At 38.0% G+C, this 26,811-nt stretch overlaps 1 protein-coding gene and 1 non-coding gene across 2 annotated transcripts in view; one reads left to right on the forward strand and one right to left on the reverse strand.

Moving 5' to 3' along the window:
- Window positions 1–26,811, reverse strand: part of BRE (brain and reproductive organ-expressed (TNFRSF1A modulator)) — a 402,733-nt gene that overhangs the window by 212,830 nt on the left and 163,092 nt on the right. The gene's annotated exons all lie outside the window — the stretch shown is intronic.
- On the forward strand, window positions 5,304–5,375 carry TRNAC-GCA. The gene has a single exon. It is a non-coding gene; the product is annotated as a tRNA-Cys (tRNA).

The raw sequence follows: 26,811 nt of genomic DNA on the forward strand, positions 1-26,811 counted from the left end.
GACCAATCCAGGAAATGTCAGGAGTTCTGGACAAGTGAACTGCTTCCTTCCAAACTTTTGTTGTTTCACTTGGTAGAAGAGGTCACCTAAGAAGCATTCAGAGGGACTTCCCTGATGGTCCAGAGGGCAAGATGCTGGTCGCTCATTACATGGGACTCAGGTTCAATTCCTGGTCAAGGAACTAGATACCACATGCATGCCACAACAAAGAAGTTTGCATGCCCAGCAGCTAAGAAGCCCCATGTCGCAGTGAAGATCCCACGAGCTGGAACTAAGACCAGTACAGCCAAAATAAATAAATAAATATTAAGGAAAAAAAAAAAAAGAAGGAGCTTTCAGAAATCAGAGTCAACCTCCTGACTAGAGCAATGGTGCTCTTGATGGACTGTCATTCTCCGAGGAAGCAGTGAGAACTTGAATTCCTCATTTATGTCTGTGAAGATTATGGTATTCTGCTCAATTTAGTGATGGTTAAAAAGAAACTGACTGCTACATAAAAGCAGAGGGAGGACAATGAGATGCCAATTTACTTCATCAATAATGAATTCCCTCCACCAAGCTCATAATACAAAATGTGAAATGTTTAATATCACTTTTGTAATCTTGATTTATCCATTTAAAACACTGGATATAGGTCTTGGCAGAATTTTGAGAAGCTTATATGTATGAATAGATTTCCCCATAAAACAAATTTCTAAAATTCAAGATAACATGTAAGTAATCATGTACTTACTTTCAAAGTTTTATGGAGAAAAAAATAAAAGGGAGTCCTCCCCATAAGACAATAGGAACCTGTAGGCCTATTTATATATTATTCAAATCATTATGATTTAGAAATGATTTTAATAGGGGAATATGTAAGAAAACTCAATGCTATTATGTTTCTCATCATTAGTATTGTGTCAGGCAAGTCCGTGGCTTTGGTTTACCTCCAATGGTCTCCGTTACAAACACCAACTGAATCTATTCCTGGAATTGCTCTTAACCTCCCCTAGTATTTCATCCTTTCACACACAATAATGCACAGGGGGTAGTGGTAATTTGTGAAACAAGCTCAAAGTTCCCAAAGTGGAAGACATTGTTTTCTTGCATCCTACCTACTGTAACTGAAAACTGGGAATTTACTGGAATTGAGGATTTATTATGAGTCAGATGGCTTACAGTCTTTCCAACCAAAACATCTGCTCTACAAAGGCACAACTGCTACAATCCATTTCCTCTTGGATCTGGAGAATGACCAAGTTGTAGCTTAGCCCTTTCCTTAAAGACACAGGGATTTGAAATGAGAAATGAAATCAAAGCAAATCTCTATGTCACCTTCCAACCTCCACTACTTTCTTTGATGGCATTACAAATGTAATAAAATATGAGAATTTACATAATTTTTGAACATTAAAACATTGCAATAAGAGTAGAATAGCCAAGGACTTTATCAGATTACTTCAAACTGACAGCAGCGCAGCTGAAACCAATTCTTTCTTTGGTGCTTGAAGAAAGAGGGGACACACACTAACTACAGTAGGGAAAGGGTTTCATTATTTACTCAACAAATATTCACTACTGAACATTTCTATGTGTCAGGCACTATTCTAGGAACAAGTAGGGAACAGGCTAGATAATGACCACCTCTTGGAGCTTACCTTTCCACAGGGGAAAACAAACAACAAATAAGCCTATTCATAAATACTCTTCAAAGCACTATAGGTTTCCAACTGTCTATCTGATACCATTGACACTACGATTTTTTTCCAGCAACTATAAGCAATAAGATAGTTTTTAGGAACCGTATTCTAGAGCAGTGGTTCCAACCCTGGTCCTTATTTAAAAGCACATTACTGGACCCTACCTCTGGCCATTATGATTCAGTACATGTATCTGGGCCAAGGAAACGTGGATTTTTTTTTTTCAACTTAATCAAGAGCTTGAACCGCTCATCAGGTTTGGGCTCTACTGCCCTAGAATACTGACCTCCAAACATGTAAAAGCATTAAGTTAAAAATATCAATTTAAAATATTTGGTTTCCAGAAATAAACCCACATACCTATAGTCAATTATTCTTTGAAAAAGTAGGCAAGAATATACAGTAGGAAAAAGACAGTCTCTTCAGCAAGTGGTACTGGGAAAGCTGGACAGCCACAGGTAAATCAAGTTAGAACACACCCTCTCATCATATACAAAATAAACTCAAAATAGTTTAAAGACTTAAAAATAAGATATGACACCATAAAATTCCTATAAGAGAACATAAGCAAAACATTCTCTGACATAAATCATACCAATGCTTTCTTAGGTCAGTCTTCCAAGGCAATAGAAATAAAAAGAAAAATAAACAAATTGGACCCAGTCAAATTTATAAGCTTTTGCACAGCAAATAAAACCAGAAACAAAATGAAAGACAACCTACAGAATGGAAGAAAACATTCACAAATGATGTGACCAACAATGGCTTAATTTCTAAAGTTTACAAACAGCTCATACAATTCAACAACAAAAAACAAATAACCCAATCAAAAAAATGGGCAGAAGACATAAAAACACAGTTCTCCAAAGAAGAAATACAGATGGTCAGTAGGCATGTGAAAAGATGCTCAATGCTGCTAATTACTAGAGAGATGCAAATCAAAACTACAATGAGGTACCACCTCACACAGGTCAAACTGGCCATCATTAAAAGGGAACCCTCCTATAATGTTGGTGGGAATGCAAGTTGGTGCAGCTACTATGGAAAAAAGTATGGAGGTTCCTCAGAAAACTACAAATAGAATTGCCCTATGATTGAACAATCTCACTCCTGGGCATATATCCAGAAAAAACAAAGATACATGCACCCCCAGGTTTACAGCAGCACTATTCACAATAGCCAATACATGGAAACAACCTAAATGTCCATTTACAAACGAATGGCTAAAGACGGGGTACGTATATACAATGGAATATCGCTCAGCCATAAAAAAGAATGAAATAATGCCATTTGCAGTAACATGGTTGCAACCAGAGATTATCATACTAAGTGAAATAAGTCAGAAAGAGAAAGACAAATATCAAAAGATGTCACTTATACGTGGGACCTAAAATATGATACAAAGGAACTTATCTACAAAAAAGAAACAGACTCACAGACATAGAGAACAGACTTGTGGCTCCCAAGCTGGGGATGCGGTGGGCAGGAGGCATAGACTGGGAGTTTGCAATCAGCAGATACAAACTATTACATATAGAATAGATTAAAAACAATATATAGAATGGGTAACCTGTATAGCCCAGGGAACTACAGTCAACAGCCTATGATAAACCACAATGGAAAAGATGATGAAAAAGAGATGTATGTGTACGTATATATGTGTATGTGTGTTAGTTGCTCAGTTGTGTCCAACTCTTTGTAATCCCACAGACTGTAGCCCACCAGACTCTGTCCACGGAATTTTCCAGGCTATGAATACTGGACTAGGAAGACACTTCCTTCTCCAGGGGATCTTCCCAACCCAGGGATCAAACTGGGGCCTGCTGCACTGCAGATAGATTCTTTACTATCTGAGCTACCAAGAAAGTCTCTGTGTGTGTGTATGTGTGTGTGTGTGGGTATAAACTGTCACTTTGCTGTACAGTAGTAATTAACACAACATTGTAATCTATACTTCAATAAATTTTTTTTTTAAAGTTTGGGCTTCAGATCAACATATCTTCTATGTATTTACTGAAAAGCTATATACATGAACTGCTATGCTAATACATTATAAATATCATAAAACATGCACAAACAGTAGAAATTCTAGGAAGGTGAGATATAAATATAAACAAATATTTTCTCCCAACCTGGCTGGCTGCCTGCACAGGCTGCAATTTATGAAGTGGGGCAAACCAAGAGGCCTGCAGGTTCCTCACACACAGACTAGGAAGCAGGGCAACTGAAGGCAAAGCCTTTTGATTCACAGCCTGGGAAGACAAACTCTATCTCAGCCCTCACTCTGCTCTGTAAACTTACACTTGCTCATTTATGGCACAGGGGAGAGAAGTAGGCAGAGGACATTAGAACTGTAATCTCAGCGGCAGGAATTCAGGAGACCTTGCCTCACTCCACCTGCCAACACATACCTGCCAGCTCTTGTTGACATACACTAAGTATGGAAAAACCACACTTGGAAAAACACATAAACACCATCCTAGGTTCAGCAGCTGTAATCCTGTTGTGTCAGTCGTTTGAATCATGTGTGAATGTGTCTGTGCATGTTAGATTCCTGACCATGTGATAAAGGTAGAAAGAGTACAGGCTTCCAGATCAGACAAGCTAGTGAGAATCAGGCTCTCCCCTGTTTGCCCTGGTTGCTCGCTTGTCCACTTGGCTGAGTAAGTTATTTAAAACCTGGGTAAGCCTCTGTTTCCTCAACTGTAAAATGGGAGTAGTTATATAAAACGATGGTATCAGTTACACCATGAATAAAGGGTGGCCGTCATTGTGGCCACCATCATTGTCCCTGTTACCCCAGACCACCTTGGAACACCTGGCCCACCTGTTTCCTGCAATCCACATACACTGATCCTGGCCCGTGCACCTGGAAATGATACCTGTCAGTTGCCTTCTTTGTGTATAAACTCTTTGTTGGCAAATTCTGGCCTGACTGTGCAGCATCAGTTTCTAGTTTGGTCCCTTCTAACCATGATAAACGAACGGCCCCACAACTGATGATGTTAAAGCCACTTCCTGCTTGGCTTGGCAGAGGGGCAGCCCCTTGACTTTGAATTCAGGGTTACACCTCTGTGGACCAGTAGCCTTCATCTGCCCTTTCATTTGACAGCTCACTTCCTGGCTATTTTCCCTCTGCGGCATTAAAAAAAAAAAAAACTCAACAGATAATATTTTCTCTCTTCCAGTTATAGTCTCCTCTCCAGTGCCTTCTTGTTTGTGCTTCCTATTTCTATTCAAATAAAAGGCAATAAAATCATTTGACTGTGAGGACTAAGAAGGCAATTCTCAAATGATTTACTAGTGGCTGCAAGAATGGCCCTACATGTATATCCATAAAGAGAGCATTTCAATTTATAGGACTTTCAAAAGTCAGGTAGCCATCTTAAGGAAAATCAGGCCTGTCAACTGTATAGATTACCAAGGAAAGAAATAAAAACAAATAAGAATCTGTCTAAAAGGATTTAGGAAAAGAAAATATCAAATTAAAGTCAGAAAAGGCAAAAATAAAACCAAGAGCAGAAAAAACATAACAGGCAAAATATAACATTAATCCAGAGAAAAATCATTTTATTAAATCAAGACTACATGTTAGAAAATAGTATTTTTTTAATTGGGGCTTCCCTGGTGGCTCAGACGGTAAAGCGTCTGCCTGCAATGCAGGAGACCAGGGTTCGATCCCTGGCTAGGGAAGATCCCCTGGAGAAGGAAATGGTAATCCACTCCAGCACTCTTGCATGGAAAATCCCATGGATGGAGGAGCCTGATAGGAAGATCCCATACAGTCCATGGGATTGCAAAGAGTCGGACATGACTGAGCGACTTCACTTCCTAATTGGGGCAATATAAATTTTAGTTATCTGCTAATAAATTTAGTAGTTAAATAGAAATGGATAAAAATTCAGTACCCAGAAACAGCAAACAGAAAAGAACAAGTTACAAAAAAAGAAATATTATTAGGAACTACCATTTTAAATAATGCCTCTGGCCAATCAGTTTGGTGTAGAATGTTTCTAAATTTTCCAAAATAGATAAGAATGTTATGCTTTTCAATCTACTTCACAAAGCAAATATAATTTTTTAATTGATGTATAATTAGCATATATTACATTTGTTTCATAATACATTTACATTTACACAATACATTTGTTTCATAATAATGTGATTCAACATTTATATATATTATGAAATAAAAGCAAATATGGTTTTATTTCCCATAAACAGACAAGAGAGTCACAATAGTTTGAGTATGGCTCTAATAACTAAATAAAAATCTTAATAAATAAAATACAAGACAACATCAAAATAATTTTCCACTATGAACAAGCAAAGTTTACACCTGCATGACTGGACACAAGGAAAATATTAAAATTTGTCACATGAAAAGGAGAAGTGGTAAGAATCACAGCATCACTGCAGTAAGTGCTCATAGAAAACTAAAATACTCATTCTCAGCCTTTTGCCAATGCAAACACCACAGCCAGGTTGTCGGGCTCTCTCCAAGAGACCTCAGGAGCACATTTATATTCTTTTTGAGCCTTCTGAGGTCAGAAACTCGATTCTGTTTGCACAGCAACTGCAGGGCCACGGCCCAGGGGTAGGTGACATACAACCAGAATGCTAACTTGTTAGTTCACAATGGGAAATTAGGAACTAAAATATTCCAAGTTCACATGGTTAGTGTGTTCTTTCCCCATAATGCCAGTCCATTGCTTTGTAACGACAAATTAGTCATGGGGAATGGAATATTTCAAGCCCCTTTATCATGGCATGCTCTTTGCATGAGGAAGACCCATGTGGGCTGCCAGGCAACCCAAGTGAGTTAGAGGAACTGCATTTTAATAAAGCCTGATGCATCAAGCTCACCCTAGGAATAATCTTGTCAGTGGGGCCAATGGGATACTAGGAGTGCTTAGACTATGAGCAGCATCCTCCTGCATCCAACTCTAAATGGGGTCTCTTTCAGTGCATTTTCTAGCTGTGGCTCATGGCACATAGGTCTGTAGTAGTTTCGAATAGCTTTTTATCCTGCAACTTTCAGATTATTCAGAATTCACCCATTCCTTTATCTTGGATAACACTGGAACAGGTACTACCAAATTGACTCTATAACAATCTTTTTTTCCTGTTCTTTCCTTAGTTTTCATTTGATATACTCTTTCTCCAGATACATGATCACATTCAAACAGGTGTAATATTGCTCACCTGGAGTCCATTTCACCTCCCAAAGAGAATATCTCATGTTAATATCTTCATCTGTTTACGTGCTGGCTACAGCTTTCACAGGGTAATTTGATCCCTCTATTTCCTAGTTTTTAGGAAGCGAAGATATTAGTAGTTACTTCACTGAATGAGCCATTAGGTATTAGGAAAAGGATTGAAAAGTACAAACATAGAAAGGTAAGAAAAAATATGTTTTATATATGACATAGTTCAACATCATGTTGAGAAATTACATGATTATACAACTTACTAAAATCAATTTAAAATTAACTAGTCATTTAAAATAAGTTGGGACTTCCCTGGCAGCCCAGTGGTTAAGATGCCATGCTTCCAGAGCAGGTGGTGCAGGTCTGATCCCTGGTCAGAGAATTAAGATCCCACATGCTGTGTGGCACGGCCAAGAAACAAAAATCAGAACAAAAAAAAATTTGACAAAAATATTTAAAATTAAAAAAAAATAACTAAGTCATTATTTAAAGTAATGACATCAGCAAAACTGCAGGATAAAAAGCCATTTGAAACTACTACGGGCCTAAGTGACAAGGGCCACAGCTAAAAAATGCAGTGGAAGAGATCCCATTCATAACGATGACAAAAATTTCAGTAAATGGGTATTAATTTAAATCAGAAAATTAGAGACATCTTATTCAAAATGACATAAGGTCTGATAGTTAAATTAAAGAACGATGGATAAATGAGAAATATAATTTGCTCCATGCTGGGAAAACTAAATATAGTAAAGATGACAACATTCCCCAAATTATTATGTAGATTAAATAAAATACTGAATTTACAGAATTTGATATTGGTACTAAAACATATCTGTCTGAAAAGTTGGAAAAACACCAAAAGAAAAACACTGAAGTTATGATAGTGGTTTCAAACTATTTAAATTGTTACAAAAGGAAAATTATTTCTTAAAGAAAGACAGGGTATTAGCTGAAGCAGAAAAAACTCAGAATTCATTAATAATGATCAGGCTAAAGCAATCCTATAAGAGGAAAAGGTGCTACTGAGCAACTGGGAAGTGAACCCAAATGCAAAGAACTAACTTAGAGTCTTAAGCTCATTCAAACATGTAAGCTAAAGAGTGAAAATACACATAGAAGAAACCAGAATAGCATATTTATTCCAACTACAGAAGAGAGAGAACTTTAAAACTACTCCCCCAAAAGTAAAATATTATCACGGACAAGATACTTTCCATAATAAAAATATCTATCCCCTAGATATATCAAATATCAACAATACCAATATAACTCAATATGATATTAGACATCTAAAAGACAGACAGAGTAGACTGGTGAGATGTGATGGATGTGATGTAAGGTTGCTACCCATCGCATATACAGAAAAAGAGTCAATCAACAGAATTTAATTGAAAAGTGGTCCAAGAAAAATGAACCCTGGAAAGATATACAGCTTAATTAGGCAATGAAAGACCACCTTAAGGTATCACAACCATAACTCTAACTTAGTAGAATAAATTATGAAAATGCAATTAGACCAGGGTTGGGTACAAAGCTTTGCCTCCTGTTCCCATCTCCCCATTGATCTCCCCAGCTAGTCCCAGATTTTTCGGTGTATGATGTGGGTCCTGCCTGATTTCATGTGGTCAAGAAGAGGGAGGAAGTAGAGAAAATCAAAGTAAGAAGGAAGGAGGACCATAAATCAAAAGACTGAACTTGTTTCCATTCATCCATTCAACAAATATTTATTGACTATCAACTCTGCATCAGGCTCTGTGCTGTGTTAAGTATCAAAACTATAGCAATGAACATGTAGTCAGGAAGACAGGTAAATAAATCAACAATTACAGCACATGTGATAAAGGCTTTGCTACGGGAGGCAAAAGGTATTATGGGAGCACAGAAGACATGCACCTGACCAAAACTTGCTCTAGAAAGATCTCTTGGAGAAATGTCTTCACTCCATCACTCCTAATGGAGTGACTGCTATGGATGAAACTCGCCCACCAAAATAACAAACGCATTTATCCTTTGACCTGGCACTCCTACTTCTGGGAATTTGGCCTACAAATATGCCAGCAAACACAGGAAATAATGCATATACAAGAAGCCATGATACCTTCACATGATAAACTACAAGCATTTGTGAAAAATATAGAAACAGGGGGCTATATGGCAGCATAAAAAGTCTGCCAAAATACATTTGTTAAGGAAAAAAAAAAACCCTGATATGCAGAGTAGTGTATGTAGTATGACACCTTCTATATGAGGAGGATAAATAAGACTGCATATATGCACATGCAGGTACCAGCATAAAGACATCCTGGAAGGAAACGTGTGTGTGCTGTGCTGTGCTAAGTCACTTCAGTTGTGTACGACTCTTTGTGACTTTACAGACCATAGCCCATGAGGTTCCATGGGCTTGTCCATAATATATAAGAATAAGTAATAAAAGTGATTATAGAGAACTGGAAGGTGAATGGAGCACAGAAAAATGGGATGGCAGTGAGTTTTTAATCAATGTATACCTGTTTATATATTTCAATTTGAGTCATGTAAATGACTCAGAACCTATTTATTTACAATAACTTTAAAATTGGACTAGATACATCTGTGTCTCTTTTGCTGTCTCGCATACAGGGTTATCATTACCATCTTTCTAAATTCCATATATATGTGTTAGTATACTGTATTGGTGTTTTTCTTTCTGGCTTGCTTCACTCTGTATAATAGGCTCCATTTTCATCCACCTCATTAGAACTGATTCAAATGTATCCTTATAAATAAATTTATTTAAAAATAAATAAATAAAATTGGACTAGATGATTCCTAAAACTTTTCTACTCTTAACATTCTATAATTATATGACTTAACCTACATTTAACTTATAACCAAATATTCATCATATTCTTCATTTGTAAGAAAGCTTAGAGTTTATTATTTTTTTAAAAATTGAATACTTACGTCAGACCAAGAGGAGTATCTTAAAACACTGTATTATGTGACTAACACAATCTCTTTCTACTTATATTTAGATCTTTTTAATGCCTCTAAATTTATTGAAATTTAATGAAGATTTACTGAGTACCTACCTGGGCCAGGCATAGTTATGACCAAGACTAAAAATTAGGTCTCTGAATTAACAAAGCATTTACTGTACAGACCTTAAATTATCCTCATTACAGATGTTAGCACTGAATTTAAATATAATGTTGTCATTTCTTTCTCTACATAAAGATAGACATATGTGTTGCTTTTAATTTTTTTATAGAAAACTTTCTCAAATCTGATTTAAAACTTTTAAATTAAATTTGAGAAGGGACAGCTCATTGTTCTGGTTATCTAACCTGGGTCTGCCTTGAACAGGCAAGAAAATACTGCTGGACATTTCAATGTGTTCCTCAACCTGGCTCATGACAGATAAGCATTTGGTTATCATTTCATAAGTTAGCCCTCCCACCCCCTGGTTTGCCATAGATTTATGCTGTCAATCTCTAATAGCAGTATTAATATTTGATTCTCAGACTGGTTCAAATATTTCACAAGGTAGTCTGCTTTTCTCTCTTAATTATTATACTAATTGACTTCTTATCTGTTTCCCCACTAGATGTGAACACTTTGAGGGCTCAGCCCCTGTTTTATTCAACATCTGAAAAACACAGTAGATGGTCAATAAACATTTGCTGGACGGATAAAAGAATGAACAAGTAAACAAAGGAATGGTTACATTATAAAAAAACTAAATAAGGATAAGTTAAATATTGAAAAGAAACCACAAGGAAATTAATGTTCTATGTTTATTGTCATTACAAGTATACACAATAGCTGGCTCTTGGCCCCCGAAGCAAGGTGTGGTTATGCAGAGAATAAAGGAAGCAGAGTGCTGACACCATGTTGCTGATATGCTGTCTTCTCCAAAAGAGGGGCAAACGGTTCAACTAAGATGGTGGTGAGTGATATGGTGGAGTAAAGAAAAATGAATTTGAAATAAAAAGACATGAGTTCAGGGACTTCCCTGATGATTCAGTGGTTAAGACTCCATGCTTTCACTGAAGGGGGCATGGGTTTGATCCCTGGTCAGGGAAGTTCCCCATGCCTCTGCAGTGTGGTCAAAGATTATTTAAAAAAAATAAATGGGTTCAGCCCTCCCAGCATTACTAGGTACTAGCCATAAGACCCAGTGCAAGCTGCTTACCTTCTGGCTCAATTTCCTCCTGAGAATGAAGGAAAAAAAAAAAAATAGTATATGTCCTATCTACCACATGGAAATTGTTGGGATTAACACAGAAAACACTCTTTATGAGAGTTTCGTGATGGTAAAGTATATGCAGACAATGGATAGAAAGATTACTCTTCAAATCTGGATCAAAATAGCCCAAAGATTTGTTAATGATTAAAATTCAGTGAGACTAAATACAACAGGGACAAATCACATCTTAAACTAAGTTCCTCAAAAGTTACCATTTTATACTTCAATGGAAACCAAAATGTACTTTGCACAGCTTACTCAGGGAACACGTGCCAGAGAGACTAAGCCCAAAGTTGAGAATATGAAGACAAAGAAGATATGATCCTATGATCCTGAACCTATAAGGGCTCATAGTCCACTGAGGGTGGCAGAAACAAGTACCAGTGATTAAGGTACGATAGTGTGTGTCTGTGTGAGCGCGTGTGTGTAAAAAAGGGAAGAAAGGAAGGAGGGTGGGAGGGAGGGACTGAGGGAGACTGCATATAATGATTAAGACTGATTGCTTAGGTACAGAGTATTGTGGCAGTTTTAGGAACCCATTCTAACCTATTTTTCCCCCAGGCCCCTGTTTCAAGGCATCATGGGGTATTTTCAAGATTCCCGGGCTCTACCTCATGTTTTATCTTTCCATTTTTTTAGGTCTATAAGTTACCTCAGTAATATCCTATAGATGTCAGTGTAGAGATCTTCTACATTTTTAATTAAGCTTATTGCTAACTATTTTATGTTTTTGATGCTGCTTTAAATGATATTGTTGTTAATTACATTTTCTAGTTCTCTTAGTGTATTTAAATATAATAAATTATTTCTAATATTAACCTTGTATCTTATGCTCTTGCTAAATTCACCCTTTGTAAAGGTATTACCTTTTTGCAGATTTTATTGGATTTTCAACACACACAATTGTAATGTCTGCAAATACATGTTTGCTTCTTCCTTTTCAATCGTTGTGTCTCTTATTTTTCTTGCTTTATTGCACAGATTAGCACATCCCATACAATGTTGAATGCAAGTAGTAAAAGCAGACATCCTTGTGTTTTTCCTGATCTTAGTACGCTCAACATTTCATCATAAGTATGATGTTACTTATGGTTTTCCTACAGATGCCCTGAATCAGACTGAAGATGTTATCTTCTATTAATACTTCTAGTTCACTAAGTTTTCCTTTTCTTTCATTATGAATGGGTACTGAATTTTGTCAAATGTGTTTCCTGTTTCTACTGAAGTGATCATATTTTTATTCTTTGTTAACATAGTTAATTACATTGCTTTTTGAAAGTTAAATCAACCTTGTATTCCAGGGAAAAATTCTACTTGGTCATGATGTATTAATATCATTTTAAATATAATATTTAATTCTATTTGCTAATATTTCGTTAAAGCTTTCTGTGTGCTCACACATGATGGATAACAGTTTATAATTTTCTATTCTTGCAGTATCCTAGTAGGTTTTGGGAGAGTTATTCTGGCCTCATAATAACCAATTTTACTAAACTACACTGATGGGCTAAAATTTACAGCCGATTTTAGCAACGCATATATTGAAAACGGCAAATTCAGAGAATGGTCCCTAAATTTTACATGTAAGATAATTAGAGAAATTGTTATATAAGCATACTGTACACCTTTATTGGGGCTTCCAGGGTAGCTTAGCTGGTAAAGAATCCACTTGCAATGCAGGAGACCCTAGTTTGATTCCTGGGTCAGGAAGCCCCCCTGGAGAAGGGATCGGTTACCCACTCCAGTGCTCTTGGGCTTCCCTGGTGGCTCAGATGGTAAAGAATCCACTTGCAATGCAGGACACCAAGGTTCGATCCCTGGGTTGGGAAGATACCCTAGAGGAGGGCATGGCAACCCACTCCAGTACTCTGGCCTGGAGAATCCCCATGGACAGAGGAGCCTGGTGGGCTACAGTCCATGGGGTCACAAAGAGTCAGACACGACTGAGTGACGAAAGCACACACGCACACACTTTATTGACAAAATTATTTTCCCAAGGTAGCATAAGGAGAAAACTAAGCCATATTTCACTTTAACTCCATATTCCCTAGTCCTAATAATTTACCTTTCAGAGACAAGGATGCAATTCAGGATGATGTTAAACATCAGAGATTTGTATTTACTTAATGTTTGTATCTTTACACACGCTTCCCTGACTGAGAAACAAAACTGCTCCATTCACACCATAAGCAGCAATGAAACTCTACTACTTCCCATCCCTACAATCATCCAAGATACACTCTAGTCTCCCTGGCCCTACCCCAACCCCACCTCTACCAGGAAAGGCACGCCTACTTTCCCAGGCAAGTTCAACAGAAAATACAGAAACTCCAAGCAAGTAACACCTAAGTATCATGGATCCATTTGATTTAAAAAAAAAAAAAAACTCTATTAAAGAAAATAGCATTTTTTACACCATTTTTAATCAAAGCAAGGTTTTAATTGACATTTGGCTGCATTTTAATTGTTTTAGGACTGAAAAACAAGAAGTACTGATGGAGAGCAGAACTTACATGAAAACAAATTGACTACTTTCATATCTTTACATGAAATTGAAAAACTAAAATATAAAGGTAGTATCGGGGAGAAGATATTTTATTAAGGCTAAAAGAGTGAGGAAAATGACATGATCACCATGGCAGATTTTAAACAATGAAGTCCATCATTTATAGAGCACTTGGTAGTTAAAATATGTGTGTTTACACACATCTCACTTGATTCTCCCAAAACCCAGGAAAATAGAAACACAAATTGTATAATCCTAATCTTCATGGTAAGAAAACAGGTTCAGAAAGCTAAGCAATTTGCTCAAGGTTGCACTCACAGCAAATGGCAAGTCTGGGCTTTTACCCTTGCCCTCCAATTCCAGAAACAAAATCAACTCTACTTGGCCATGGGTCCTTTGCTTAGTTATATGTATAACTTACACGTGAATATCTTCCAGAGATAAACCAGAAGATACATCTATCTTAAATAATAGAGATCTTAAAGAAAAACAACCCCCTTGGAGGCGCCCTGAGCTAGAAGCATTTCTATCTATTTCAAGTCCAAAACTAAATATTCTGATAGGTGAAATCTTCAGGAAAGACAATGAGGACATGAAAACAACAGCCAGAATAGAAACTGGAAGAGGTAATTAACTTTTCTCAGTGACCTAAGTTCTTTGTGCCAGATACAAGTTCTCTGTCATTTGGCCATCTCTTGATTAGTACCTTTTAATCGTGTATTGGGAGTTAAGAAGTTATAAGTATAATCCCTGTTAACAAAGACAGGTAAAAGTTATTCCAAGATTATTTGAACACTGGAGACTGAAAAACCCTTCCTAAGTGTAATGAGTGGCTCTGCCAACTCATCTGAAGGCACCTTCAAAAGGTCACATCTTCCTGTAAAATAATGCTAACTCATTAAACACACACACACATGCATGCACATGTGTATGCACACATGCACACAAAAACATCACAGAGCTTAACAGGGATAGCTTCTGCTGCTGCTGCTGCTGCTGCTGAGTCGTTTCAGTCGTGTCCGACTCTGTAAGACCCCAGAGATGGCAGCCCACCAGGCTCCGCCGTCCCTAGGATTCTCCAGGCAAGAACACTGGAGTGGGCTGCCATTTCCTTCTCCAATGCATGAAAGTGAAAAGTGAAAGAAGTCGCTCAGTCGTGTCCGACTCTTAGCGACCCCATGGACTGCAGCCTACCAGGCTCCTCTGTCCATGGGATTTTCCAGGCAAGAGTACTGGAATGGGGTGCCATTGCCTTCTCCGATGATCTCAAAACAAATATTAATGGCATTGAAACTAATTTATTGTAACTAAATTTTTAACAGTATGTAACTTCATTGCACTAAGTACAAAGTTAATTCAATCTGCCATAATGTAACAAGCAAAATACTAAGCTTCTTACTCTGAATATTTGAAAATACAGGAGGACCTAGATTGAAATTCCAGCTGTCCTACTACTGGTTATGAACCTGGGCAAGCTACTCAAAGTACATTAAAAGTGTTTCCTCATCTTGGGCTTCCCTGGTGGCTCAGTGGTAAAGAATCTGCCTACCAATGCAGGAGACACAGGTTCGATCCCTAATTCGGGAGGATCCCATATGCCTTGGAGCAACTAAGCCCACGCACCACAGCTACTGAGACTGTGTTCTAAGATCACAGGAACTTCAGTTCCTAAAGCCCACACACCTAGAGCCACTGCTCCACAACAAGGGAAGTCACCACAATGAGAAGCCTACTTATAAAAAGGAGAGAGGAGCCCCACTTACCAGAACTAGAGAAAGCCCTCACAGAAGTGAAGATCCAGCACAGTCAAAGAAAAATAAATAAAGATTTTTTAAAAAGTGCTTCCTCATCTGTAAAATAAGGATAATAAAAATATCCACTTTTTTTCTCATCAGATTGTTTACTATAAACTACAAGTGCAACTACAGATTTCATCATCTATTATAAAAGCCAGAAATCCATTATTTGGGCTCTGGTCCAAAATCTGTGAAAAGAATGAAAATCAGGCCCTAAAGTTACATTTTTAAATTACTGACCAATATATCAGGTAATTTGTTAAACTCACCTCAGGGACTCCTATAGTTAGAACAATGACTACAAGATAGAGATGGTCAAAACCCACTTGTTAAACGGAAAAATGAATCTAGCTCACAGTGATTTTCACTTTTGTATTGAGATGTTTGTTATTTCTCTAAAGGTTTGGCTCTCTGAGTTTTAGTTCTTCCAAGGCACAGTGTCAAAGGTGTGTGTTTTATCAAAGCCATAGCCCTGTGCAAACCACGGGTATTCAAAACACACATTACAGGAAAAGGAAAGGTCTTTCCTCACTGAATGCCACACAATCCAGGCTGGTACAGCCCTTAACAATCAAGACTATGTAATGATGTTTTGACCATTTAACAGTCTTTGCCCCCTTTTAGTTAAAGAAAAAAAAGCTGAATTCATTAACCTTACAAATATCTTTGATAACCTATTAAGATAGAGACTGTTCTAGACACTTCAGTTCAGTTCAGTCGCTCAGTCGTGTCTGACTCTTTGCGATCCCATGAACTGCACCACAGCACACCAGGCCTCCCTCTCCATCAACTCCCGGAGTCCACCCAAACCCATGTCCATTGAGTCAGTGATGCTATCCAACCATTTTATCCTCTATTGTCCCCTTCTCCTCCTGCTCTCAATCTTTCCCAGCATCAGGGTCTTTTCAAATAAGTCAGCTCTTCATATCAGGTGGCCAAAGTATTGCAGTTTCAGCTTCAACATCGGTCCTTCCAATGAATACCCAGGACTGATCTCCTTTAGGATGGACTGGTTGGATCTCCTTGCAGTCCAAGGGACTCTCAAGAGTCTTCCCCAACACCACAGTTCAAAAGCATCAATTCTTCGGTGCTCAGCTTTCTTTATAGTCCAACTCTCACATCTACACATGACCACTGGAAAAACCATAGTCTTGACTAGACGGACCTTTGTTGACAAAGTAATGTCTCTGCTTTTTAATATGCTGCCTAGGTTGGTCATAACTTTCCTTCCAAGGAGTAAGCGTCTTTTAATTTCATGGCTGCAGTCACCATCTGCAGTGATTCTGGACACTTGGGATATAATAATGAAACAGAAGAGGCTGTCTTTCCTCTTGCTACTTAGATTTGTTACATCGAGGCAGATATACACACAGAGACACACAATGAGTGTGGCCTGTCAGCCACAGGGTATAAAGTGGCTACAGAATCCTACCAGGTGTACACTGAGATACAGTCAGGCAGAGATTATTTTTCCAGGTTGTCTCTGAAGATACAGAGGGCTACTCAGACATGAAAAGATTTAATTTGTCCTTCAGGGCAGTGACTTTGAAATCATCTGGAGAGTTTAAAAAAGATAGGTGTCTGGGACCCCTCCCTAGAGATTCTGATTTAACTGGTCTTGGGTGTGACCTAAGCAATTAGGAGTTGTGAAAGCTCTTCAAATGTGGCCAGGGTTGAGCACCACTGGCATCGAAGAGCTCAGAATCTCTTGGGAATTCAATAGTCATCCTGCCCTGAAAAGTTTCCTCACCTGGGAGAAAGAATAATTGCAGGAGTTCACAGGCCATCTTCTTCCACATGTGCAGCTCCAGAGCAGTTCAACTTAAAGCCCTGCGGCTTGGGAGGGGACCCTAAGAGAGAGCTTTAGGGCCATCACTGGGGTCCAGGTATAAAGAACTATGCTTGTCACCACTTTATGCACCCAAGTGACAAGTTTCAGTAGAATACTAGCCATTTATGATCCTAAACATCTAGATGAGAACAAGCTAAAAGAAAACACAAGGAGAGAATCTTCTAAGTATAAGATTGCAAAAGAGGAACAGAGTCCTTTTATGGCTGTGGGCCCCAGAAACATCAGGTTCTCAACACCCCTGGCTTCCAGCAATTCAGCAAAATTTCTAGTTCCATCGTCCTACCACCATGCAATGACTTCTACTTCAGATAAGGGAATGCTTATGTTCTTGTCTATTGAAGGCCCCTGTCTCTTTCCAGATTTGGGGGTGGTCATCTGTTTTATGACCTTGGTTCTTTGATGGGTTCACAAAAATCTGTCTGTCCAGCATTTTTCTTGTGGTAAGGATGGGTCTTAGGCTGTTCGAACCCTTCACATCACAGAGCTGAAACCAGAAATTCACTCCTAGAATGTCAGCAGTCAGGTCTCTATGTTCTCACACCTCTCCTCTGTCTCCGGTCAGGAGACAAAATTTTACCCTCTAGAGAAGTTAAAAATTTCTCCAGAAGCACCTACTAATACTGGCCATTGAGTATCTCCCAGTGAAAAAGAGTGCTCACTGCCTGATCTTTTCCACAGCTGAGCCCTCAATTAACAAGCATTCCCTACACACACAAACACAAAGTCAATCTCTCTTCTGACCCCCCACCCACTGCAACACACAGCTTCTCTTCAGACTTTTAATATCTCATTCTTAAATATAAAAAAACTACCAGTTTTTCAAGGAAAGCTTCCAACATAAACAAGAAAGAACTCAGAGAAAAACTGAAATTAAAAAAACACAGAATTAATATCCTAAAGATATGATAGCAAAGCTTAAAATATCGATGGAAAAACTAAAGATAAAGACAAAAAACAAAAACAAAAAAACCTCCCAGAAAGTAGAATGAAAAAAAGCAGAGGGAATCAGGAGAGGCATAACCAAAAAAAGGGAAAGAAATATAATCAAGAAGCCTACTTTCCAATAAACTGGAGTTCTAGAGAAAGAGAACAAAAAACTGAAATGGAGTACATTTTCAAAGGAAAAATATAACACAATTTCCTAGAAAGATAAGAGTCTCCATGCCAAAAGGGTCCCAACTGCCTACACAGTCACCTTCTGTTTATCCACACTGAACAAGGAAAAAATGAACAGGCAACTATGATGAATTACATGAGTAAACTTTTTTGTTTTGTTTAAACAGCAGGGTTGCTTCTCTGCTAATTTGCAGAGAAGATCTGCTTAAACATGATATTAAAATTAATTTTGCATTCTTAAAACAAAAATATATAAAAAGGTTGCTGCAGTACAGTGGCAGAGCAGAGGAAAACCAAGTCAACATTTGTTTTCTCCTAATTTGAAGAAGGAGGGGAAGGGGGTGACAGAGGATCAGATAGTTGGATGGCATCTGGAGTTTGCTCATACTCAACTCAATGGACATGTGTATGAGCAAACTCCAGGAGATAGTGAAGGACAGGGGAGCCTGACATGCTGCAGTCCACTGGGCTGCACGGAGCTGGATGTGACTGAGCAACTGAACAATAACAATTTGGAGAGTAGGCTGACTACACAGATATTTTGAAGATATATGAAGCCATTAGAAATAATTCAAGAAACCAGATTGGAATCAAGAAAAATGCAATTTATTTGAGACTTATAGGTGCATTTTTGTGCTTGTCCTAAGAACTTTTTTGAAATTATTCATCTGAAGAGGAGAAAAATACATCTCTACCAAAGTACTTGTTTTACTATTTCTAAGAAATTTTATAGTAGTTGAATTATAAAATCACAAGACTAGAAAAATAGATAAGGCCCTTGAAAGTATATTTAAACATTTGCTTTCCATCAGGCAAGGAAAAAAAAAACCTCAATCAATCACAAAAGGAACTTACATGCTATGCTAAACTAAAAAACAAAACCTGTTAACCCTGAAACAGGTATTCACATGCATTAAACAAGTATTCATTGATAAACCCTTCCACTGGTAAAGTGAAAATGTAAGCTCCTCAAAAATGGAGGCAAGTTTACTCCGGGGTCCAAATTTACTCACAGTGGTTAATAAATAATTAAATTAATTTAGTTAGGAAGGGGGAAAAAGAGAAAACTGTTTTATGAACTCAAAGAGTATTTGTGTTTTAAAGCCCAAGTCAGGTTTTCCCTTGTACTGGGGATTGTGTCAATGTGTTAGAACACTGGGTCATACACAAACCAGCCTATTCTTGGATATGAGCTTCACACAGATATATCCAAAATTCTTTCTTCTATTTGTCTAAGTGCTAAATCATTTTTTTCTGCAGTTGGGCATATCCTATCCACAATTTACAGATGGACAAGCTCATTTGAAAATTGACTAATTAAAATATATTGATCATAAAATATGTACTGTTATCTTTTTTCCTTAACACATCCTAAAGCCAATCTTAGCTGAAAATGTATACGTACGTATCCTTGCACAGCATAAGACAAGAATATAATTCAATGAAACCTTTACAAAATGTCAGATCAATTACATTTTTTCAGTGCAGATGGATTTAAGGAAATCATCTCTGAAAACAGTACTTCATTTAAAGTAAAATAAAGACATAATTTTCCCTGATAAATCAATGTGTAGGAGATGCCAAAATATTAAAACTGCCATATATTAAAGATGCTATGATATGAATTTTTAAAGTACATACAAGTAGTTTGTGATGATCCTGAGGCAAAGTCCCAGAAACACCAAGATTCTCTTCGGTTTGCCCAACAGGAAGGAAAGAATGATAATATGATATACGAGAAATAAACTTTCAGTTATTGGGGCTAAAAAGCTCAAATTTTAGAGAGATCATTAATACATGACTCAAGTAATTCATTCATTTAACAGACACTTATTGAATATCAGCAATATGTAACTTTCCAACTACATCTACAATTCTGAAAGTGAAGCTGGTATGGAGCTGATCACACAGGCAAGTCTTACCCCTCCCTCAACACAGGTCAGCATGACACGTCTCTGAAAGACTTCTTTATGAGGTTTTGAAATTCAGTGCCATAAAAGTCAGATGCATAAATCACTTCTGAAGAATACATTCACAATGTACCATGCATTGTGCAATGATTTCATGTTTTGGTAGACTTTAGAGATTTACTGTTACTTGAGCTAAACATTAACAGACACAAAATATTTATCTCTTTCCCCGTTAAAGCTTAATATGCACCTTAGAGCAACTTATGTATTTGTTAACACAATATAAGTTATGTTCTATTCATCTCCAACTGAAATGTGGTATTTAAAACATTCCCTATGTTATATCTGATTATAAATGACATTTGAGAGCAGTATTCAAGTTGGGAAATGCACAAAGTAGAAAGGTTGAAAGTGTTATTTCTTATAAAAATGGACTGGAAATGCCTTCCTTTTATTGGTCCTAGTACTATTTATTACTCTTCATTCTGTAAGAGCAACCTTCTTCTTCTTTTTTTAAACAAAAATAAAAAAGAGATTAGTCTGGTGTGCTTCTAACACTACAGTAAGTAAAATGACACCAGCAACGCCCCAATACATAGTCTATCTTTTAAAATAGTACACAGGACTGGGAAAGTATCAAAAATGGGGACACTTAAAGTTTACCTTGGGTTTCTTTCTTTATCATGGTTTCCTAACAGACTATGAGAAGGAGGAAGGGCTTCTTAGGCCTTGTTTTCATGGACCATGGCCCCTAAACTACCGGTCTAGACCAGCTGTCAGAGTCCACCACTTAGGCTTCCTGGATTCCTCCAATGGATCAAATCTCTAGGATTATTCTCCTCAGCAACAGACTAAAATGTCAACAGTACATGAAAAGGCATCCACACTCTCTCTTCAGGAAACCACCTGAAATGGAGATACCCAAGGTGCACAAGCGAAATAAACATCCTCCCCTCCACATACCCCTTGGCTCCCTCAAGACCTATAACTCTAGAAAGGAGGAAAGGAATTGCCTAGGTTATGGAGCCCTTCCAAATTCTACTTTCAAATACAATTCAACACATCCACAAAAAAATGATGGGTACATTCTATGTATAAGTTCTACAAGGGTTTATGTTTATGTTGTCTGCTAGAGAAATGCCTATCTGCACACATCTCTCAACAGAGTCGAGGCCTGCTCTTAGGCTGTTCCAGCCAAGAATGCCACTTACATCCCTGAGATGTCCTCCGCAAGACCATCTCATCAAATGACACATCTCTTTTCCAAGCCCAGCTCTGAGTTCCCTCTTAACCCCCCTTCAGAGGCCTTTTCAGACCCTTATTCTAATCAATTTGGTAGTTCCTATGACTTTTCTGTCTTTAGACCTTCTCTAAGTGTTAGCACAAGTGTAAAAATGGCATGTGTTTTAACTCTCTTTTTAACATCTCTCACTACCTAACATAGGACAGTGCACTCAATAAATACAGTTCATCAAATTACTGAATACACACATACAAGAAAGAAAAGATCATCTATGTCAAAGATGGACACTTTCTAAAGCTAAGACAAAGGCAAGAGTTAGATACCTGGTTACTTAAAGGTCCAAGCAGACCTCAGAGACACAATGCTGCCGGGTAACATTTTGTTATGAGTTTTCCAGGGATCGTGACTGTATATGCACAGTAGCAAGAAACACCAATAATCTCATGAAGTAACAGGTAAAATCATTTCCCAAGAGGAAGAATGGCTATTTAGAACTGGACGCACAGAGAAAATGGAATATATTTTCAGTCACTGCAGAAAATATGCTAAAGAACTGATAAGAAATTTTTGAGCCACAAAGAGGGCCCGAAGTGAAATTAGAATCACAAATTGGTAGCGGACCAAATCAGCATGGTTCTGGAAATTTCTCCCATAATGTTCTATCATCAGATTGCAAAAACGGGAAAAGCACATAGCAGACCAAGTGCATGGCTAGGTGGTCGTGGAGCAGGAGGTGGTAGTGAAGCAGGTTTTGGGGACCAGGAAGGGTAGGGGATTAGCAGCGTCTAGGAGTGAGTGGGCTTCTCAGGTGGCTCAGTGGTAAAGAAACTGCCTACCAAGCAGGAAAAGTGGGTTCCATCTCTGGGTCAAAAAGATCCCCAAGGAAACAGCAACCCACTCCATTATTCTTGCCTGGGAAATTTCATGGACAGAGGAGACTGATGGGCTACCATCCACTGGGTTGCAAAAGAGTTGGACATGACTTACCAACTAAACAACAACAAGGAGTGAATGGCTCAAGGCAAAGACCTGGATGGAAGAGGCAGTAGCTCAAGACTCTGCAAACAGAGAAGAGAACCTTAGAAGCAGAGAAGCAATGATGAGTATAAGGCATAGCAAAAAGGGGCGGTGGAAGCAGAGATGAAGGTGGAAAGACTCTAGCAGGGTGAAGAATGATGAGTGGATCACCATCTCGCATCCAAAGTTGGTAAGGAGGAAAGACATGACCCAGGTATTGAGGTTGCCTAAAAAGGTAGAAATGAGTCCTAGGGGGACAGAGTCAGCATGATTACTTGAAGAGAATGGTACAGGTTGACAAAGGATTGCATTTTAATACTTCTTCAACAAGTCAAGGTAAGGGGGAAAAATGAGACCTCCACAGAAGAGGGAAGAATCAATTTCACTTAGGATAGGAGAAGAGTGTTATTTGCTCAGTCGTGCCCGACTCTTTGCAACCCCATGGACTGCAGCTCACCAGGCTCCTCTGTCCCTGGTATTTTCCAGGCAAGGATACTAGAGTGGGTTTCCATTCCCTTCTCCAGGGGATCTTCCCGACCCAGGGATTGAACCTGGGTCTCCTGCATTGCAGGAAGATTCTTTATCACCTGAGCTATGAGAGAAGCTAAGAATAAGAGGGAAACTACATAAAGGAGTGAAGAAATGACTTAAGAATAATTTTCTGAGGACTTACATGCCAGAGACTATAATGAAGGGCACATGAGTTATCTAACTTTATCCTTACAACTGGACTATGCGATAGATATTACATTCATTTTAGAGAAGAGGATATAAATGCATAAATAAGTCAAATAACTTGCCCATGGTCAGAGTCAGTGATAAAGATGGGCCTGGAACCCAATGGGCCATTGCTATTCTTAACCACTAACAGAATTAAGATGGTATCAAGTATTCCCTCTTCCCACATTTCTATTCCTCATTCTTTTATCATTAAAACATGTCTTTTAAAGCTATGCAATACCAGTTCTCAACCACATCAGAGAATTCACACCACACAGTTGCACTGCACTGAGAATGCACTGTAGTGTCTTCCCAGGGAATGCGAAACTTCTAACCTAAAACAGAAAAATGCATTATGCTGAAGAACAACTGCTCTCCACTTTCAAATCACTGGTATCAGAGTGAATGGCTTGGTTTTTTTTTCTCCTCCACAATCATGTCCCAAGGACACATCACAGTCACACCAACAAAATGTTAGGCAGCTCTGTTTAGTCTCAAGATTTATTTCCTCATCTCAGAAGACAATAAATAATTTTAGATTATCTTCACTTTGTTACTATAACTCATTACTAAAAAGATACAGAACATATTTAATATTATTATATAAGAGAGGCTTCCCTGGTGGTTCAGTGGTAAAGAACCTGTCAGCCAATGCAGGAGACATGGGTTCGACCCCTGGGTCAGGAAGATCCCCTGGAGAAGGAACTGACAACCCACTCCAGTATTCTCGCCTGGGAAATCCCACGGACAGAAGGAACCTAGCAGGCTACAGTCCATAGGGTCACAAGATTTGGATACAACTTAGCAACTAAACAATAACAATATGTAAGAACATGTATTAAGGTATTATTACCTTAATTCTTATACACACACAGTACAGAATTCTTCAAAAAAAAATCAACTGCACATAAATACATCTTTAGAAGAGTACCTGACAGAACTAATTCCTGTACCTTTTCAGTAGCTGTTATCATTTCCACACCCAGAGAACGAAGCAGATTTGGTCTACCGAAAGGCGATGGGTCTGAAACAGACTCAGGAAGCCATTGGCCTCTTCTAATTTGGTGTAAACAGAGATTTACAGTCATTTCGATTCAGCAACCTAAGTTCTTTTAGGAATGAGATGAAGGAAATGGTAGTAAAAGAAATGTGAACAGTATGTCATTAACAATGTGAGAAGGGCCCAGTGTGAATCAGTCTGGTGGAAAATGTGTGCTCTTAAGATGTGCTGAGGTGTGATGACCACGTCAAGCTGTGCTCAAACCCGCAATTCAGGTGGACTGATGGTACTTCGTGGGGACGGTCTATGATGATCAAGTTACCACTGGATACACGGAAAATGACATCTTCTGTACTGAGCAATCTGCATCATGGAAAACAATTTCTCAACACAAAGGACACTCCTCTGGTCTTAGCCACAGATTGGCAATTAGGGAAGTGTGGTTCTAGCCTGTCTTCATCAATTATCTGCACCACAGACTCTGACAAGTTCCTCTTCCAGACAAAGGAAGCTACAACTTATCCAACCCATCTTAAGAGGGCTGTGAGAAGATGCACATTAAAGTCAAGTGCTGTGCAGGGAGGGAGAAGGGACCCTGGCTGGAATCAGCAGTTTCACGATCAGCCCTCAAGTCTGTGTGGCTGTACTGTGTTTCCCTGCCTTTCTCTCCCCTTACTATTAATATATAAGATTGTTTTTTAGGCTCATTATTGCTTCACACACTCCCTGCTAGGAAGGAAATATTTCTATGCAATAAAAATTCTTTTGGTGTTTTTTACTCCCTTCTGATCCATGCAAAACAGGAAAGCATGACACATTGCCTTTTATGGTTACAAAAGATCCAGACTAAGGTTCTTAATGTTCTTAGACAATTGTACTCATAATATTACCACAACACTTTCCTAACTTAACACTGTTGGATGAGGAAAAGATGCCTTACATACTCCAAGCTTAGTATGTCTCCAGGGAAGACATATCCTGACAAATGTTTACTAAATCAAGTTACCAGCTAATCAACCAGGGAATTCACTGAAATAATGAAATTGATATGCTTGTTGAGGGCTACTAAAAATGAGAATGTCAAGGTAATTTTACAAGGCTTTAAAAGCAATTTTCTTTTATTTGAACCATGCTCTAAACAATGTGGTCTACAGGGCACTAAAAATCAAAGGCATGGAGGGTCTCTCATAACAGGATCACTTGTTTTGTTTACTGTTATTCATAACCATTACCACAGAAAGTGCTGGAAAAATGGAATATCCACATGAAAAAGAATCAAGTTGCACCCTTACCTAACACCATATACAAAAATTAACTCTAAAAATTAACTTAAATGTAAGAACTAAAACAATAAAATTCTTAGGCAAAAACACAGGACAAAAGCTTCACACTAGCTTTGGCAATGATTTCTTGGATATGATACCAAAAGCACAGATAACAAGAAACAACATGCAAATCTGATTCCATAAGGAATTTTTAAAATTTTGTGTATCAAAAGTATCAACTGAATAACAAGGCAACTCACAGAAAGGGAAAAAATGTTCACAAAGCGTACATTTGATAAGGGATTAATGTGTAGAATATAGAGATAATGCCTGAAACTCAACATCAAAAAAACAAAATAACCTGACTCAAAAATGGACAAAGGACTTACACAGACATTTCTCCGAAGAAGATATATGAAAGACCAATAAGCACATCAAAAGATCTCCAATATCACTTATCATTACGGAAACTGCTGATCAAAACAATAAGACACCACCTCACCCACATTAGGATAGCTACTCTCAAACACACAGAGAACAACAAGTATTAGCAAGGATGTGGAGAAACTGAAATTCTGTGCACTGCTGGTAGGAATGTAAAATGGTAAAGCTGCTGTGGAAAACAGTATGACAGTTCCTCAAAAAATTAAACATAGAATTACTGAATGACCCAGCAATTTCACTTCTGGATATACCCAAAAGAACTGAAAGCAAGGTGTTGAAGAGATATTTGTACACTTATTTTCATAGCAACATTATTCCCAATAGCTAAAATGTGGAAGCAACCAAAGTGTACATTGAAAGATGAACAGATAAGCAAAATATAGTGTATACACACACACACGTATATACACGTTAGACTATTATTCAGCCTATAAGAGGAACAAAATTCTGCATTACTCTACAGATGAACTCTGAGGACACTGTGCTAAAATCAGCAAGTTAACAAAAAGACAAACACTATATGATTCTATTTATATGAGATACCTAGAGTCGTCAAAATCATGGAGACAGAAAGTGTGACCATGATTTCCCAGGGGCTCAAGGGAGGGGAGAATGGGAAGTTATTGTTTGCTGAGCACAGAGTGTCATTTTTACAACTTGAAAGGAGTTATGAAGATGGACAGCAGTGATAGCTGTACAACAATGTGAATGCATTTAAACCACTGAACTCTGTACTACTTAAAAATGATTAAGATGGAAAATTCTGTCATATATATCTTACCACAATTTTTTAAAAAACCATCAGCTGATAAATAGCTC

This window comes from Capra hircus, chromosome 11, assembly GCF_001704415.2.
Source record: "Capra hircus breed San Clemente chromosome 11, ASM170441v1, whole genome shotgun sequence".
NCBI classification, from domain to species: Eukaryota; Metazoa; Chordata; class Mammalia; order Artiodactyla; family Bovidae; genus Capra; species Capra hircus.